General features: G+C 34.8%; 1 protein-coding gene and 1 long non-coding RNA gene across 2 annotated transcripts in view; one reads left to right on the forward strand and one right to left on the reverse strand.

Moving 5' to 3' along the window:
• The window catches only part of LOC108007883 (chaoptin), a 381,371-nt gene that overhangs the window by 341,017 nt on the left and 19,781 nt on the right, over positions 1 to 20,573 (reverse strand). The gene's annotated exons all lie outside the window — the stretch shown is intronic.
• Positions 14,516 to 15,847, forward strand: LOC108010976 (uncharacterized). The gene is made up of 3 exons (XR_001767514.4): positions 14,516 to 14,655; positions 15,168 to 15,322; positions 15,432 to 15,847. It is a non-coding gene; the product is annotated as an uncharacterized lncRNA (long non-coding RNA).

A 20,573-nucleotide genomic window follows, 5' to 3' on the forward strand; every position in this document is an offset into this window, starting at 1 on the left:
ATATTCACTTATTCAACAGTAATACAATTCATATAAATATGCTATAATGAGTAACCAAATTTGTACGTCTCATATGGCCTAAAATGATCAGTTTTCCAATAATACGGCTCAGTTGCGTATTGTTTTTTTCGATCGGTTTTTGTCGACCTCTACAGCTCACTTTATAATATTAAAACATCCTTTTTCTGTAATAGTACCCTTAATAATTGATTAAATAATTATAAGCAATACAATTATTATTTGGTTAGGTCCAACATCAATGTCTAACAGACATATTAAGTTTAAAAGGTTTTTAGATGTCAAATATTTTTAGGTAAAGTGCAATAATTTTAAGTCCCACTATGATATAGGTTATAAGGCCATCGGGCAAAAAGTACAATAATTGAAATTTTTAGTTTTTTAGGTCATGACATAAAATTTGTTTTATAATTTTCCTGGGTGTACATATAAACATAGCTTTATTCGAAACTTTTTTGAAAATTAGAGTCAACTTAGACTAGCTAATATATACTGAATAGGGTCGAATACATCTCCTTCATTAAGTTGCGAACGTCTGACATAAAATATAGTTATTTACCCTATTTATTTTTTTGTCTAATGATTTTATGAATGCTTTTAAAGAAAGTGTCAAAAACCTTGTAACAAGGGTACTTAAATGCCCCTTCGTGACAGTATCGAAATTTACGCAGCGCATTTTACAGCCATTAAAGTCGTTCAACAAACACGCAGACTTAGGCAGATGTGTACATTGTGCATACACACAAGGCTAAATACACCATGTCTTTTGTTTGTACATTGACTGACAGCTCTCCGGCCGGTCTTGCCCTGGTATTAGTGTCATTTGCCGTTTGCTTTTCCAACATTCTGACATTCCCATGAACTTTAGACGAACGGCATGCAAAGTCAAAGCAAACCGGCGAGCAAACTAGCAAACTAGCAAACTGGCAAACTAGCAGGCTAGCACACAGCGCAAGAGTGCATAAGAAATAAAGAACTACAAAACAGGGCAGAGCCAAAAAAAAATCACAAAACTTGGAACAGAACTTAAAAATGGAATGTAGCTAAAACAAAATATAACTATAAAGTCGAAGCAACTAGTCCTTACAAAGAGCCGACAAGCGGGACATGCAAAATCTTACGATTATTTGTCTGCCGACAGGATGACTGACATACATAAATAGGGTATTCGCTGAATTCAATATCTGCTTATACCATATAAATAGATATTTAAACCCAACATTAATTCTTCGTGTGGTGGTTTTCTTACTATAGTCCAAGACATACTTGACATATTTGGTTGACATTCTGGTGGAACAGCCCATATATTTCATAAACTGGTCAGCCCTGACAGTTTAATTACCTGTGTTAGCGGTTTTTCCCCATCTTAACAACGTAAATACAATTGGCATCAAACTAGACTTTATTTATATTTACCGGGGTCCTCATTATCGTTTATAGACTTCGCGACTTAAAACTCAAGTTATTTTTTTGTGGCACAGACTGTTCAAATGGCGCCTCTCGTGCTTGCATACAAATCGAAGCGTTTATGTGATTTCGAATGCTGTATTCCGGTTTTATTTTATGTTGTAATAATACGCGAGTCCTTTATGTCCTTTGCCCGTCGATAGAAATAGAAATCTGTGTAAGGGCCAGTTCCTTGAGGCTCTGACAAAGTCCCTGATAACTATCTGTTCGAAAAATTTTAAGACCAGATAAAGTTTTCGAAGAGCAAATCGGTTTTTTTTGACTCCTTTAATGAACAAGAAACAATGTCTGAGTGATGTTAGACACAAAATTGAGCTACAAAGCGCTAACACCGATTTTGCTTTGATTATTGAATCAGCTGATTAGGTTCTGTTTATGTTTGAGATTAGAAAATTGCATCTTAGTACACTCAGGGAAAAACACCGTGCTAAAATCAAGTATAAACAGCCTTGATTTCAGAACGATTTCATGCTTACCATTCAAGAACGTACGTGCTGAAAAAGTTCTCACATTGAGATTTAAATATCTAATAATTCCCAACTGCTTATTCTAAAAGTTCTCGGTATATAAGGAGCATAAATTACACAGTGTTAATGCCCGTGAGCGGCAAGTCGTAAGTGAACTTAAAATATTAGTATTATTTAGATATATCTCGATTTTTTCAGTTTCCAACACTTATTTCCCTAACTAGCACATAATTTAAACCCAATTTAAATGTACAATATATTATATGTATATGTATATATATGTATATTAATTTAAGATTTACTCGTGCTTAATTAATCGTTCCAGTTTTTAGTACAAATATGACTCGATTTAAGAATACTTCATATAAGATTGTAGACCGAAGGGTTCTGAAAGTTGGCATTTTCGGTTTTAAAAATTCGTGCTTAAAAGCTGCATTTTGTTCTCGGGTTCTGCATTTTCCATGCTTGGCGAAGTTTTGACACCGAAAATACTTGATTCAAGCACAAAATAATTGATTTTTGTTTTTAAAAATTGGCCCCAAGCGTCTGAATTTTAAGTCAGCACACGGAATTTCAGTCTGTTTTTCGGCATTATTTTGTTTATCAAACGATTCTGCTCATTTGGCTGTAAAACTCCTAAAAATTACACATCTAAGAGCTATTTTTTTATTTTTACTAACAAACATTGTACAGAAAAATGATATAAGGCAAGCAAGTGTATGATTTGGGATCACAATATAAACAATGCACTGATGGTCCGATCATAACGGGTGATACACCAATCGAAAGGTATCGCAAAAACTGAAAAGATTTCATAGTTATTTAATAATTTTAATTGTTTTGTGAGACAGAGCTATGTGGAGTGTTTGGGCCGGTGGTGATAATTGATTTTTAGCCCCGTTTTGTTCTTACTAAAAATACAAATCGGATGAAACCTTTTTGTTCAAATTCGGTGCTCCATTCAAAAGTTTTTAGGCAATAGGCTATAGAATGTGCCTTTGGTTGAAACGGGCATTATTAAAACATTTTAAAAAATATAATTATTTCATCGAATGTAGAAGCATTTTTTGTCCCAAAATTTGATATCAGAATTTGTGCACGTTGAAAGTGCGATCGTGCGACCCCTTACCTCGTTAGGAGGTGTTTTTGTTTGATTTACAATATAAGTTATTTCTTTTAGTTATTAATGAATCATCTTAATTATATTCTTCAATAAAATACATTACTAATATTTGAAATATGGAATTTCTTTTTCTGAAACACCTTTGCGAAAGTTTTTGTTTTAACAATCTGTATTATTTACTATGTTTTTTAATATGCCTATTAGGATATCCCAAAATTCAGGTTTATAAAGCAAGCAACATTTATAAGTTCCCTCTTGTAGAGTGAAATGAACAAAGTGGTGCTTAAAGCACGCGCATTGTGGCACGTTCTTCGCCCTTTATTCTTGGGTCTGGTTCCTTCTTTTGCCGGTTATTTGGATTGTCACCTGTGCGTAGCGGCACGCACCGTCACTCCCAATCCACCCACTACCTCCTAGGAAAAGCTGATGCCTTTCCGGCCAGCGGAAATAGTTTGCATAGCGACGCGTCCTCGAAAACCAGAAGCAGGTTCAAGTAAATGATCAGATTTATGAGTAATAAATTTCTGTTGCCAACAAGACGATGATTAGAGGCCAGATCCTTTGGCAAACCCCTCACCCAGCACCCGGTTCCTTTTGCGGTTGCGTCTCGTGATTAATGACCGGGTAACTTTGAACGGCGACTGCCCACCTCGATAAACTGACTAAAAACATTCTCCAAGAGCGCCAACCCAAAAAAATGAGAAGAATAAATTTAATGGAAAGAACCAAGCCTTACTAACACCCAATATGCTAATTTTAAGCGGCAAGATGACTTTATCAGGAGAATCTGTGCATTTGACACCCAAAGGTTGAAATTATTTCGATTTATGCTAAAAAAAACTCCCTAATTAGCTCAAAATAATGTTATAAGTCTTCCTGAAGTTGTAAGGGCAACATCGGTATAGAATAACACCTACCTAATCCATTTGTATTTGCACATGCTTATCGCAGAGATACGTAATAATGTTTCAAAACTTCTGTATGTAAGCTGTTTTCTCAAGAGCTAAAAAGTTGCAAGCTATACACAAATTTACAGGAAAGGCATATGTCCAAAAAAGATATTCGTTTCCAAAACGACGCGAAAACATTTTGTGAGTAAAAAACAGTGCAGCATGGAGACCACCCTTCAATTAAGTGGTTGTCCCATCACACGGATACAATCTTTAGGGCGAGTTTTCCCGGGCTGGAAAATGTCTCATTGTCGTCATCATGGTCGTCCTTGTGGTTAATGGTTTTTGAGCACTGAGAAGTAGCCAACGACGCCTTGTTAAATGAGTTGTAAAAATGCCTGATGGCCCACTGGCTGTTCTTTCTTCTTTGGTTCGAGCCGCAAAAATGCACAGCAGAAAACGAGGCTAGTTTTCAAACTTTATAAAGAATTTAAAATCAAGAAGGGAAGCTTACTTAGTCAGACCGAAGTTGCTATACTCTTGCAGCCCTAACCATATTATTTAATAAAAATCATACGTAAATTACAAAAACCATATATTTGGCAGATTTGTATACAAGTATACCGATAGTTCCCATGACACCTAAATGATATAGTCGTCAAAATTGTAATTATTCTTAAAATGATGTCATAACCAACAGTAGAAGAGAATACACGTTTGATTAAAAACAACAAAGTTAAAATATTTCTCATATTTTTTCCGAATAATTATCCGATTGTTCCTATAGGCATTATATTATTTTCATTCTTTAAATATAAATAGAAGAAATGTTTTTCTAAGTTGAGGAAGTTTTGCTTAAACCAAAAAAATATTTTTAGTTTCAGAAATGTAAAAAATGGTTACCATTAATTGAAATGGCAAGAAAAAAGTCCTTAAATGTATTTCATGAAAAATAAGAAGGCCAACGCAAAAAGAAAAAATTTTGCATTAGCCTTTCTTGAAAATAACAAGGAAGAACGGTATAGTCGAGTACCTCGATTATCAGATACCCGTTACTCAGTTACTGTAAACTGTGGACCCCACAGGCTGGGCGGTTTGTGGGCGTTAAAGTGGTCGTGGCATATTCGCGTAACAAACTTGCGCTGCGTGCAAGACTATGGAATCTAAATCTGAAATCCCAATTCTCTATCTTTGATAGTTTCTGAGACATCCGCGTTCATACTTACGATTTTTTTAAGTTTGTCGGCGATTTGTGGGCGTTAAAGTGGGCATGGCAAACTCTTTTTTTTGGGTCAATCGATAGGTATTGATGAGAATAATACAATGCAGTTAAAATTTATTCTAGCATTAAAACTGTAGGAGCCACAGTTTTGGGCGGCTTGTGGGCGTGACGCACTAACGAAACAAACTTGCGCTGCGCAGGAATCTCTAGAATATGCATGCCTAATCCCAGTATTGCAGCGTTTATAATTTCCGAGATCACATTCGGACAGACTGACAGGACAGACGGACCTGGCTAGATCGACTCGGCTAGTGATCCTGAACAAGAATATATATACTTTATGGGGTCGGAAACGCTTCCATCTACCTGTGACATCCTTTCCTACGAATCTAGTATACCCTTTTACTCTAAGAGTAACGAGTATTTATATACTCTTATACCTTAAACTTATACTTTATTTATTGGTTTACGCATTTCAGAGCTTGTCAGCGTCTTCTTTTTATACCCGTTACTTGTAGAGTAAAAAGGTATACTAGATTCGTCGGAAATCATGTAATAGGTAGTATATATGTTCTCATTATCAGGGTCAATATTATTAATATCCACCTACATCCCAAAAATTGTTCCAATCGGACAATTCATTAAAAAGTTATAATATAGCTGTTATAGTTATCATATAGCTGCCATAAAAACGATCGGAAAATTGGCGGGAAATGAATATGAAACAAATTATAGCTTCGGTGTTTTTTAACATATAACCTCCTACGCTTGAAAATAACATTTTTTAATTAGTTCTGAATGTCGAACTTACGGACGGGTGTTTGATAGTCGATGGTATCGACTACAACGTTCTCTCTCCTTTTTATACCCGCTATTCTCGTTGCCAACCCCTTAAAGTATGCTCAGGGAAAAACACAATGCTAAAATCAAGTACAAACAGCCTTGATTTAAGAACGATTTCATGCTCACCATTTATGAACGTTCGTGCTGAAAAAGTTCTCACATTGAGCACATTTTGGATTTAAATATCTAATAATTTCCTATTGTTTGGTCTGAAATTGCTCGGTATATAAGGAGCATAAATTACACAGTGTTAATGCCCGTGTGCGGCAAGTCATAACTAATCTTATAAAATTAATATTATTAGATATATCCCATTTATTTCAGTTTCCAATACCTATTTCTCTTGTTAGCATATAATTAAAACCCAATTTAAATTTACAATATATGTATATTGGTATAGAATTATTCGTTCTTAAATCATGCCTGCAGCTTTCATACTTTATTATTAAATCGTTCTGGTTTTTATTACAAATATGACTAGATTTAACAATTTTTTATATAAGGTTGTAGACCGAAAGGTTCTGAAGACTAGTATTTTCGGTTTTGCAAATTCGTGCTTGAAAGCTGCATTTTGTTCTCGGGTTCTGTATTTTTTATGCTTGGCGAAGTTTTGACACAAAATATACTTGTTTCAAGCACGAAATACTTGATTTTTGATCTGAGTGTACATATATTCTTTATCAAGATCACTAGCAGAGTCTATCTAGCCTTTCCTTCTGTGTGTCTGTCCGTCCGTCCGTATGAACGCTGAGACCTCGGAAACTATAAAAGCTAGAATGAGATTTGGCATGTAGGTTCTTGAGATTCTTGCGCAGCGCAAGTTTGTTTCAGCTGGGTGCCACCCCCACTCTTACGCCCACATACGTCCATAGGGCTAACACCTGTGCAGTATCCACACTTTTTAATATTTTGTAAAAATTAAAAAAATCTTTTTTCTTATTTTCAATACCCATCTAAATTACTCAAATCGGAGCATTTATTAAAAGTTATAAGCAAATACAGTGTGAAATCTTGGGAACAGTCGCTTTGCAAATCTCTATCACCCTCGTATTTGATAGTTGTTGGCGTCCACTATGGCGTTCTCTCTTCTTTAAATTCGTTATGTTACTTATGTATTTGTTGTTTATTAAGCGCTCTCCTGGAATGTCATTATCCTTTGGTGCATGTGTCTTCGGCGCTCCTGCGAAATATACATAACGAGTATGAGACCACGCCCAGGTGGCTTACCCAGATTGCCGCATTTCACCGCCCCCTCGGGGAAAATTCAAGCCCATACACCAACCCCTCCGGGGGAAAGTCCGCCCCTTTCAAGTTTTAGCCTGTCAACAAGTCGCAATTTCAGTTGCATTTGTCGTCTCAGCCGAAGTCGTCGTTTGCCATTTCACTTTGAAAATTGCCATTTCCGTTCAATTTCGCTTGCAAATTAGAATTCCAGTGATACGCTCTATGCGCCTTCATGCATATAGAATGAATACATTCCCATTCGCCTGCATGTGGGTGTTTTTTGGCATCTTTACGCATTTGTTTTTGCCTGTTTAAACTGTTGCATTTTCGCCCCTGGATATATTCTACATATCTATATGTACCGACTGACGAGTATATGTATTTGTACCTAAAAAAGAACGTCTGCCATGGGAGATTTTTTTCCTTCTTTTCAAACCATTTACAGCTTTGAATCACTCGCAATGGGTGTACGACTTTTTTCGATTTCACAGGCTCTCTATGTACTCTTAGTTATAAAAATATTAAATTCAATAAAATTGTTAAAAGAAAAATATGAAAAAATATGAAGGAGGTTTTGGTTTGTTTTATGAAATCAAGATATTGAAAATTTGTATGACATCAATATGAACTACCTTTTTAAGAGTATTCCAAACTTCGCTGTTCACAGAAGGCCTCTTTGTTTATTTTCTATTTTTGCACATGTCGTATATGAAAGTTTTGCAGTTTATTCCCCTGGCTAAAATTACATTCCAGAATGTCGACGACGGCGTCTGTCTGAGTTTTCTGTTTATGCGTTTTTCCGCCGCCTCAGCCGGGGAAATGCAACTGCATCTGGTTCTGATTCGGTGTGTCGACTAGCTTCGCGGTTCCCCAATGCAGTATGTCCCTACATATTTGTGGCAAATAAATACACATGTAATTTCAAGATTTGCATTTAATGGCAAAGCGTGGCAGAGTAGCAAAGAGTACGAAATGGAGCGGCAGAGCTGATGTGAACCGGGTGAGTGGCGTCCCTTGGGTTAAATGGCTCGGAATGTGGAGAATACGGGCTTTAAATATGAAGTGTGGCGTCAAGTCAACAATCAGCAATGGAATGCTAATGAAGACATTCATAACTCCGCTATGAGCGACTGCTGGGGCTGAAAAAGCAAGCAAGAGTGGGCAGGTTCTGTTTTAGGGATCTTGACTACGTATTTCTTTCTAAAAGCAGTGGCTTCATTTCGGAGAACATTTATTAAAAACTTTACTCTCATTAATACACAAAAAACGCATTGAGCGTCACGAACCGCATTAGATTAGATACTTACCAGCCATGGCTGCTTTCCTCTCGAGCTTCTTAGCACAAAAAATAATATTAAATACATAGTTCGGTGCAGTATTGCACTCTTATAAAAAACAAAGTACCTACACAAATTCATTTTGGCTTTAATACACTTATTCAATGTATCCATTTTAATTTGTATTTTGTAACTAGGTTTTATCAAATATGTAGCACCTCTTAAGGAGTCGTGACGACCGCACCTTCAACTTACACTTGGTTATTATATCCTTTACCTAATTATAGAAACATTTTCTAGGAATTTAAATAAAGTATGTGTAGTTTAACATTGGAAATTCAACAAACACCTTTTTTTGGGCCTTTAAGAATTAATATAGTACAAAAGGTTGTAACCGATGACAAAATTCTAGGTGTTATTCTTTTTCATCAAAAAAATTTGATAAGAATTTTGTCTCATCAATTTAAAGTTGCATAGTCTTGGGCATTCGAGGTAAGCATACAATTTGTATCATACAAAACTGAAACAGTTGGTGTTTTTGTCACTCAATAACTTCCCAACGGCTATTTGCATTACAGAAAGTGTTAGACATCAAAAGTTGGGGGATCGCAAGGGTTATATAGTTTCAAATTGATAAAGAAATCGCTCAAGCCAATTTTGAGAAAGTAAGCATAAAGTGATAGAAAAAACATTTTCTATAACTTTAAATCTTTTTTAGCGTGATTAGCATACCAAATGACCTTTTGAGCTACTTATAGTACGTATTTGTAGCATAAGTTATTTGGAAACTATAAGCATTTAAAATCTTAATTCATTCATACTCATCAGTGTTGCCAACTTCGGCTGAAAAAAACCATTTTTCGGCGGGACAATGGTGGAAAAAAAGCGTACAGATTTTTATACATATTTTGCTATCAAACCAAAAATTATCTGTATTAAAAAAAAATAATAATAATAGTTTTTTTTAGCATTAACGATAATTTATATTAGGTTGTGCTTAATCATTATTTAATTAAAATATTTTTAATATATCATCAAGGAAATATATCAATTTGTTACAGAATCTTGAGGTTGTTAGGTAGCCTGTAATTAATTAAAGTTTTTAATTTGCTTAATTTTGTAAAAATATAAAAAACTTTAGTTGCTTTACAAGCTCAACTATAAAATTAGTGCAGCACTCTCAGATAGATTTCTTCGAATCATTATCAATCTGAAGCATTTTAATTTGCTTTTCAAATGTATATCCTTGGTATAAATCTTTGACAGCATATTGCTCAAAAATTGCCTTGAAAGCATTTGTTAACATTTTACATTTACATCAGGATTCGTTTTAGAAAAACTTATTACATTTAGTTTACATTGTCGTCAAACATGGAATGCAGTAATTTGGCTTTATGACATTTTTCATTTTTCCCGCAAGAGAAAAGTGAAACAGCTATTTAAATTGTCAGCCATCTGCTCTGACACACTCTAGAGATTTGAAGTGGTTCCTTCGAGGGTAACAAATTATATTACTTATAATTGAACTACATAAAACGTTATGCTGACAAAGAGGGACCGACACATTTGAGAATAACTACGATCTGAACTTGCACATCACGAGACCTATGTTAAAACAAGCATACCCATTAGTAAAAATTTAGAAAAAATTAAGACGATAATAAGAAAGTCACACAAACATTATCATTGTTTATCGATTGATAAACAGTTTTGTACTCAGATTGTCGACTTGAACTCACAGAACCAATTATAGGCCTCATAAATTAGGAAATCCAACCCGTACGGAAGAAACTCCTTACAAGATTGATTTACCGCCAACTGTACAGGGTGGCATACGCGTTTTATAAGAACCAAATACGGTTCGTCCTTCTTCAGCTCAGTGAAGACGCTTCTGTTTCTGCCAACCATTAGATTGGCATTGTCAGTACCGATTCCTAGTAGGTCTTTTATATTTAACATAAGTTCCTTTAGCTTATTTCTTACACCTTCAGCAATGCAAAGGGCATTACCACTCTCTAAAGGCACTAGGCTGAGGAATGTAGTTACAATCTCAAACACAGCGATACCACATAATAAGAAGCACATACAATATGTACACATATAACATATAAAATGAAATATTTACCCAAAAGCTTGGTAACGCTTATATCTGTCGATGCATCCAAAAGTAAACTAAATCGACGATATCGCTGCAAGGATTATCGTAGAAGTGCAGTTGCACTACTCCAAATTGACTAGTGCACAAGCTGCTAAGGTGGTCGCTTTGCCCAAAACTTTGGAACCCACAGATTTAATACTAGGAAACAAATTGTAACTGAAATGTGTTGGTCTCGTCAATACCTATCGCTTGACCTGAACAAAACACGCCCACTCTAACACCCAAAAAGCTTAAATGTACTTGCCGCCCATTACCATGTTTTGAAATCGCCGGTAGGTGGCGCTTTACAATCTCGCCTTGCTGCTGGTATATCTAAATCTTTCTTAGCTGAGTAACAGTTATCTGATAGTCGGCGCACTCGACTTAACATTCTTTCTTATTTTAACTAGTACCAATATTATGATCTGAAAGCAGCCAATGAAAATGTTTCCATTCGCTGTTTATCCTCCGCATTTCCCACTCCCAGCTTTCCCCGTTTCTGTCACTCTACCCCTTTATGCCCAGAACGAGTTCATTATTTTAAAAAGTTTGGTATAGAAACGTTTCGACTGAGACAACTGTAAACAACATTGGGGCATTGGCATCGCACACAGATTGCCTTCATTCGATTATCTCAGATGAATGAATTGTCTTATTTGATTCGATGAGCGACTGACTGAATGTATGCCAGACTGACTGAATGGTTGAGTGGGTGAAGAGATGTTCTCGGCGTCGGGGCTGAAAAATAGCAGCTTCGAATGGGGTGGATAGATAGTTATTTGCATGAACTGATTGCGAAAACCTTGAGACATGCCAAGACATAAGGCCGAAGCTAACAACATTATGCAAATTGTATTTAAACGTTTACTCAGGGCGTTGCTGGATCAATTTTTCCGTATGAAAATAGGGAAAAAATTAAATTTCGAATATGGTAAATCGTCAACGGATTTTAAAAAGAATCGTTAGGTGGGTAGGAAGAAGTAAAGAGATCCCTCTGTGATTTCAGTTAGAGTTATGCTACGTTTTGAGATACCCACCATACCCTCCTTTCTGTTGTCTCTTTGCTTTGCACTTGTACCAGCCGGCATCATTTAGAAAGCTGAGCCTCAAGGGACTCTAGCCCTTCTTACAGGCCTTTGTACCTATGGGCTCTGGTCTGCAGTTTTTTCCAAGAAAGTTTTGATCTTCTAAGTCTTCTCTTTCCTTAACATTCCTTCCTCTTTCGGGGCAAGCTCGTCCGCCTTTTCATTTCTTTGGATATCTTTGTGTCTGGTACCTATGTGACGTTTCCTCGATTGCTTTCTGCAAGTTTACTTTTAGCCACTGGTTGGGAGTTTATCCTTGTCTTCAACCTGTTATCTCTGAGGTTCCGCTGTGAAGAAAGTTTAGCTGCTTCCAGTAGAGCGAGACCCGCAGCCTGAAAGACTTCCGCTGACTCTGGAAGACTTAACGACGATTAGATCCCCCAGCCATCTGAGGATTCCAACCCCACACCACAGCTCAAATCGGAGCCGTCAGTGAAGTCACAGTGTAGAGTGATAGCTCACCAGTCTTCTCTCGTTGAGTAGTGGCTAAATTCTGTTCTCCGAAGCTCAGTTCCGTAATTATGGTGTCCATGGATCAACTCATGTTTAACAATTACAGCACTAGGAAGCTATTGTATATTGTTTCTTGCCTTTGCGAGTGGATTTTAGCAATTTTCATAAAAGGTTTCTTACCGACTATGCCCGGTAGGTAAAGACATATATTAAATTGCACTGTTCCTATTTATACCCTTTAGTCGCAGAGTACAAGGGCATACTAGATTCGTCGGAAAGTATGTAACAGGTAGAAGGCAGCGTTTTCGACCCCATAACGTACATATATATATTCTTGGTCAGGATCACTAGCCGAGTCGATCTAGCCGTGTCTAACTATAAAAGCTTGAATGTTGGGACTAGGCATGCGTATTCTTTGGTTTCTTGCGCAGCGCAAGTATCTTTCGGCAGGGTATCACGCCAAGTCTAACGCCCCCAAGCGACCATAACACTAAAACCTGTCTAGCGGCCACATTTTTTATTAAAATGTTAAAAATTTTAATAAGAGCTTACTTTTATTATTAATATGCCAGGAATTATTGAAATCGGAGCGTTCATCATAAATTTATAGCCAAATAAAAATCAATACTTCAATCGAGATTGCACACCTCATGCAGCAAATCAGATGTTTTCGCTAATACGCCACCAAACCGCTAGAGGCGCTGTGTCCTAGTTGGTGTTATGAGCTAGATGGCGTTAGCCACCAGCAAAACTATCTCCATCTCTCTCGCACTCTCTTTAGCTGATTAACGGGTATTTTGTAATCGAGGCCATCGACTATAGCGTTTTTTATTGTGTCTTAAACTTTCTAACTTACTTAGCGATCGAAGCGGCAGTTTTGAAGCTTATATATTTATATTTATACCCGTTACTCATACAGTAAAAGGGTATACTAGATTCGTCGGAAAGTATGTAACAGGCAGAAGGAAGCGTTTCCGACCCCATAAAGTATATATATTCTTGATCAGGATCACTAGCCGAGTCGATCTAGCCATGTCCGTCTGTCCGTATGAACGCTGAGATCTCGGAAAATATACAAGCTACAATACTGGGATTAGGCATGCAGATTCCTGAGATTCCTGCGCAGCGCAAGTTTGTGGCTCCTACAGTTTTGATGCTAGAATAAAAATTTTAGCTGAAATGCATTGGTCTCAATACCTATCGATTGATCCAAAAAAGTTTGCTACGCCCACTCTAACGCCCACAATGCTTAAATCTGTCTACCGCCGGTAGGTGGCGCATTTCAATCTCGCTTTGCTGCTGGCATATCTCCATTTCATTTTTCTGATAGTCGAGGTACTTGTTTATACACTGGTAGAAAAAACACGAAGTGAAATCAAACATATTTTTATTTGATTTTTTTTACTCCCATGCATATATTAAAACCTTTAATTTAAATAAAAAACATATTTAAGCCGTATGTCAAATATGAAAGTATTCAATTCAAAGTGATTTTTATTTAAAAACAAGTTAGTCACATTCAAATCCAATGTGGCCATCTTGGTTTTAACTATTATAAAAAGTAGTTCAATTCATAGTATATTTGATGGTTTTTTATATTTCGAGTAAATACTTTTTCCATTTCTTCGGAATATGAACTCTTTTATTTTGAATATAGAACGTTTTCAAAATTTGTATTTGACCAAATAATTGTAAATTATAAATCAAATTACATATCTATGTATATGTATTAAGTTTGTGACCCATATACACAACATAATTTAAATTATTAGTAATTTGCAAAAGAAAAAAACCTTAAATATTTAAAGAAAATGGTTTTAGTTACGGCTGCCCAACCACCGGCAGCCTCTTTCTATTTCCATGACAAATATCATAAGATTTGGCTTTGTAATTTACTATTAAAATTACAAAAACATGCTTAGCCGAAGAAAAAATGTGCGTGCATTGTAAACGCTGGGCCGTAACGAAAAACTAAAACTAACGGCACAATGTGCATACTTACATACATTCAGACAAATTAGAGACAAATATGAACAAGCAAAACGGCAAACGCAAGCGCGTCTTCTTCTTCCATTCGCATTTGTACATTGGTGGCCAAGAAAATATGTATGTGCAGAAGCCATAAATATTTCTTGTGTACCGATGTTTTAACAATAAGATATGTTCTTATAATATATAAATATAATAAAATAAAATAAATAATACTAAATTGACATATACCTCTATTGTAAAGTAACGGCACGCTACAGATTTTGTGCGTCCTTTTTGCACACTTGCATATGTATGTACATATGTATATACGAAATATTTTGACACTCCGCTTTGTAGCGAATCCCGCGATCATTTCGAAGCAAGCGGTTCTCCTGATCGGATGTAAAAGTGATTAATAGAGCTCGGTAGACAAGTGTTCATTTAAGTGTAATAAAAAAGTGAAAAGTATAGAAAAAAGGTGAGTCAAATAAAAATACAATAATTACTTAGTATTAAGGCATGTGCATGTCCACGTTTTTTTTGTCGCATTTTTCCTTTTTGAGTTTCTTCTTTGTTGTGCGCGTTATTATTTCGTGAAAATTTAGATAATACATTTAACGAAATAAACAAAGCTCAAAAGAAAATTACATTTAAAAACAATAAAATATATGCGATTGGGTAATAAACATGAAGTGGATAAAAAATACGCGAAAGAAATAAAGAATATGAAAGGAAATTAAAAGGAGTAGAATGCACGAGATGGAAAACACTAAAAAGGCGCAAAAAAGACGCTTTGCTGCCGTTGCATTCGGTTCTGTGGCGTCACAGTAGTTTCATCTATTTCTTTATAATATTTTTTGGTTCTTTCACGTGATTTTTTGAAATAAAAACGAAATAAATTTAAACAATATTTTTGTCTTATTTAAATCCCTTTATATAAAAACACCTACTCGAAACTTATTATAAAACTTATTAACTTTTTCTTTATAGATACAAATTTATTTCAACATATTGTACCCTGAGAAAGAAGCAATTTGATATATGGGACCCATTTAAGGAAAAGGTTTTTTGCTTTTACGAAGAGCAAATGCAAAACAAAAAGCAACTTAAACTATTAAAGACAGTTCAGAAAACTGTATCACTTGGTAATGTATAATTTTTTTTAAATTTATAAATTTTATCTTTTTATGATAAGCTTGTCTTTTTCTAAATTATGCCATTACCAAAAATCTAATAACATATTCTTATTCACAGATTACAAGGACTAAATTTACACCGTATTGCTCACATCTGTCATCTTAAATAATTCGTGGACCGTCATTAAAGGAACCAACAAGCGAAAGAAATTATCACTACTATGACTCGCAGGAAAGTTTTGTACGCACATGCAGGCGTACGAACGTGGCAAAACAGAAAAAATGTGTGATTATAAAAAATATGTATAATAATATATATAATAGTATAATAGTATAATAATAGTATAATATGTATAATAATGTATAATATGTATATGTATATATGTATCATATAAATTCTAAGAGTTACGTTAAGTACAAATGTATTTAAAACAAAAGTAATGATAACGTGTTAGCATGGTAAAAAATAGAGTTTAAGCAGAACAATTGTTTGATTATATGTTTACGTTTATTTTCAATAAAAACACATACTTATTTGGTTCTTTATTAAATATAAATCACGCTTGTTTTAAACTACAGATTGGTTTCTATTGAATATGCACCATATTAGTATGGCTTAAATACTATATTTAAATCAAACATAAAGTACAGTTCTTTTAACGGGGACTATATTTAATTTAAATACAATTTGTATTTATATTAAAGTTCATCCCAGTCTGATTTAAATATGAGAATTATTTAATCCAAATAAAAATATGCTGAGTTTTAAGGCGGGCTATTATTATTTTAACTATAAAAACTATTCAAATGAAATATTCTATTTACTGGAACTAAATATGAAAATATTTAAAAGAAATATAAAAATATAATACTTTTTACTATGGAACATATTTAATTTAATTATTTTGTACTATTTTAATATATTTGATCGAAATTAAAAAATCGTTGAACTTACTACGAGATTATTCAAAAAATAATTAACTATTTAACGTTTTCGTTTTTACGATTTTCATGTTAGGTTCTAAACCGCTGGGAAAAATAGTTGAAACGTTGGCGAAATAGTGACATTTACGATGTTTTTTCTACCAGTGTATTTATTATATTTATATCCCAGCGCTACAAGTGCACACTTATACTTATCGCGCTAGTCACATTGAGTTGATATTTTTAAATTATTATTATTTTAAAGTTATTTCAACTATTTTTCTCACTCTCTTAATTAATATTAATGACTAACATCAAATTTTCGTAGTTTCTTAGTTACTATTATTATTGTTTTTAATATTTTTTTTTATTTTATTTCATTTAATTTTATTTCATTTATTTTTTTTATACTTATGTGTACTGGTATTAATTTATTGCTGATATGTGGAAATTGTTGTTAGCTGACTTCGTATTTTTCAGTAGCCAAATTAAGTATGTCCTTAAGCAGCCATAAAGATATAAACCAGGGTTCCAATTAAATCAGTCTTAGAAAAATATACAGATGGAAAAACAAGGGGCTGCTCCGGTTACATGAACCTTTCTTTGGATTTGTTCTTTTATTGATTTGAGCTATTAAATTGATAGCAGATCATAAGCATTCCCCAGCCACGTGACCTGCAGGCCAATCATTGAAAATTTGATTTTCCTGACTAAAAAGTGCGGCGAGAAGGCTAAAGAAGCCATGAGCCATGGCAAATGGCCATAAATCAAAGTATTGTTTGACATGATGTCGATTTTTAGAGGGCACAGCTGGCAACGCGGGACAGCAGTCGAAAAGTGAATATTAAATGAGTTTTGCATTGCCGACTATTTTGTTTTAATTTCAAACGTAATCAAAAAGTAATGAGTTGAGGGGGATTCTCGGCCAGCAACTTCAAAAACTGCCTTTTTAGTTTTTTTTTAAAAGAACGTAATTTATACAATTTTACTGTAATTTCTACTATTAACAAAAACAAATAGTAAAAAACTGCCGTCCTTAGCACCTCTTACAACCAACATAAATAAATATAATTTTTATGTAAAACAAGAAAGGAAGTTAACTTCGGCACGCCGAAGTTTGTGTACCCTTGCAGTTATAATTATTAAATTAATACAATTACAAAAAATGATTTTCCCAATAGTATATAATAATATGTCAAAAAACACCGAAGCTATAATTTGTTTCATATAATTTTCACACCAATTTTCCAATCGTTCCTATGTCAGCTGTATGATATAGTCGTCCGATTTTGATAAAATTAAATTCGAAATTCAGAACTAATTAAAAATGGTATTTCCACGTGTAGGAGGTTATATGTTAAAAAACACCGAAGCTATAATTTGTTTCAAGTAATTTACCCACCAATTTCTCGATCGCTCCTATGGCAGCTATATAATAAGTCGTCCGATTTTTATAAAATTAAATACGAAATTCAGAACTAATTAAAAAAAGATATTTCCGAGCTTAGGAGGTTATATGATAAATAAAACCAAAGATATAATTTTTTAAAATTATTTTTTTCGATTATTCCTATGGGAGCTATAAGATATCGTGGTCCGATCCGGCTGGCTCCAACTTATATACTACCTGCAAAAGATATAAGACTTTTGGGAAAGTTTCAGCTAGATAGCTTTTAAACTGAGAGACTAGTTTGCGTAGAAACGGACGGTCAGACGGACATGGCTAAGATGGAGTCGTCTAGTCATGCTGATCAAGAATATATATACTTTATGGGGTCGGAAACGTCCCCTTCCCTACGTTGCAAGCTTCTGACTGAAATCAATATACCCTCTGCAGGGTATAACAAAAGAAAACGCTATAGGCGGCCTCGAGTATCAGATACCCGTTACTCAGCTAACAAAACAGCGCCACCTATCGTTCATTCCTATCAGCTGTTTTCGAAATTTCTCTAACACGCCACATAACGCGAAACCTAGGTGGCGCTAGTGAAATTTCGTAACCAGCCTATTTTTTGCTCTTTTAGTTTCTGAGATCTCAGGGTTCATACGGACAGGCGGCCAGACGGACTTTGCACTAAAACTGTAGGATCACAGTTTTGGGTGTTTTGTGGGCGTGGCAACATTTTTTGGTCAATCGATAGGTATTGACGAGAATATATTCCAGTTAAAATTTTTTTTAACCGTTAAATTGTATGAGCCACAGTTTTGCGCGGTTTGTAGGCGTCAGACTGGGCGTGGCATGTTCGTGTAACAAACTTACGCTGCGTACGAAAATAAGGAATCTAAATCTGAAATCTCAACTTCTTAGTTCTTATTGTTTCTGAGATTGCATCGTTCACACGGACATCTCTAGGCCGATTTGGCTAGTAATGCTGATCAAGAATATATATACTATACCATTCATTTCATTAAATCGCAACTGTAGGAGGTTGACCGCTTTTCAAAACGTACTTTCCATTACAACGCATTTAAAGTTATTATGTTGCGCCCTCGACAGATCTACAAGTACTCCTATTTAAAGAATAAGAAACCATATTTGACATATATAGATAAACACAACTAAATGTTTATAAATTTTTTTCTCATGGTAATATCATTTAAATAATTTTCTAACTGTCATAAAAGTTTATTTTATTCAAGTCTCAAAGGTTCGATCATTTTGTAATTTTCCTGGCGTAACAGCTGTAACTCTCTTTAAAGTTCTTTAATAACACTTAAAATCAGTATTGATTAAAAACGTGACAAGCAATTCATCTTAGTCGCCACCCATCAATTGACAGATTCGCGCATTGCTCGGAATTGTTTTTCCTACTATACACAAACAAATTTTCTTGGCCAAATTCAGCAATGGAGGTAGTTTTGTAACTATAGAAAAAGTTATTTACTAATTAAAATAGTTTATATGTATATGTATTTGTTTTTGCTTTGTTTACTTATTTGGAGTTTAACTACTATTATTATAGTCACGTTAACGTGATGTGTGTATTTTGTTATTGCAATAGTAAATAGTTAAATGACTATTAAAAATAGTTACCCTAACTTAAGATCTTCCATACAAAAGTATGCAACAATAACTATTCAAATTTCCTCCAGCTGTGGTAGCGTCCCGTGTACCTAGTCTCCAAACTCTAGTCTCTCAAACTCTGAAACATAAGGGCTTTACTTAAAACATATATTTTGTGTATCTTCAACATACTTCCACAAGCCAAAGTGCTAAAAGGTGTAATGGGAACTCACTTTTTGAAAAGGTAATTTAAAAGGTTAGTTAAATTACTACATTTTTTTTACTTATAAACTAATATGCAACAGGGACGTAAATTTTAATCAATTTTATATATATTAACTATTAAAAATAGTTCTTTAACTATATTTTAAAAAAAGTTATTTTACTGAAATCAATTGGCTGGAACCTTTCTTCCACTTTTTATTGATAAATAAGTATTTTTTATAGAAACCCCTGCGTCAACGTATTGTGTTAGAGTAACTGTTTAATGGGTCAAATCGCGAATTCGATAGGTTGGGCCCATTTAACTGTTATATTGGTCAATTTAGCCTAAGTGTTTTTTTTCGTGTGTACCTGTGTATTTTTTATGTCCTTTTTAGATCCATCGTTTTCCTATTGCCCTTTACCAGAATCTTTGTATCATACTTTCCTTCTCAAAAGGCGAAACAGGTGGAAAAATAGGTACCTAAATTATAATTTTTACATCATTTTAATGCCAAATTAGTTTGCCAAAAAAAAGGCAACACAGTCGAAAGAACCGTCGTGGAAAGAGCTTGGGCTAATATTTTTGTTAGCCCATCGCCACTCCGGCCGCCAGCTGGAAAAGCCCGGAGAAGCAACCAGGGGAAACGTCAATTTGAATAATAAATGAAAATGCATTGAAAAGTAGCCAAGACAGCTGCAAGGAAGGCGCGGGCAACGTCATTAACTGCAAAAGAAGCTTGGTGAACAAATAAAACAATCGAAGAGGAACAATACGAGCGGTGAAGCCGGGGAAGTAGACAGAAAAGCACAGAAATCTAAGGAAAATCCCAAAGAAACGTGCAGAGCCTCAAAATGCACTTCCTCGTTTCCTTTGGCCTTTGGATAATAGTTTTCTTGCTAGCATTTTTGGCCCAACAACACATTTGAACCACTTACTGTCATTTGCCAGGGCGCCGACCGGGCGCATTTTATGTAAAAAGCTAAAAAATATAATAATAAGACGTGAAGTGCAGATCGGTATGCAAGCACCAAGATGCCAATACTCTCACTTAATATTCCTAAAGCCACCGTGAAACATGCTGCTTGGTATAGTAATGCTATAGTAATATAGGGAAAATAAATTTTTAA

Source organism: Drosophila suzukii, chromosome X, assembly GCF_043229965.1.
Source record: "Drosophila suzukii chromosome X, CBGP_Dsuzu_IsoJpt1.0, whole genome shotgun sequence".
NCBI lineage: Eukaryota > Metazoa > Arthropoda > Insecta > Diptera > Drosophilidae > Drosophila > Drosophila suzukii.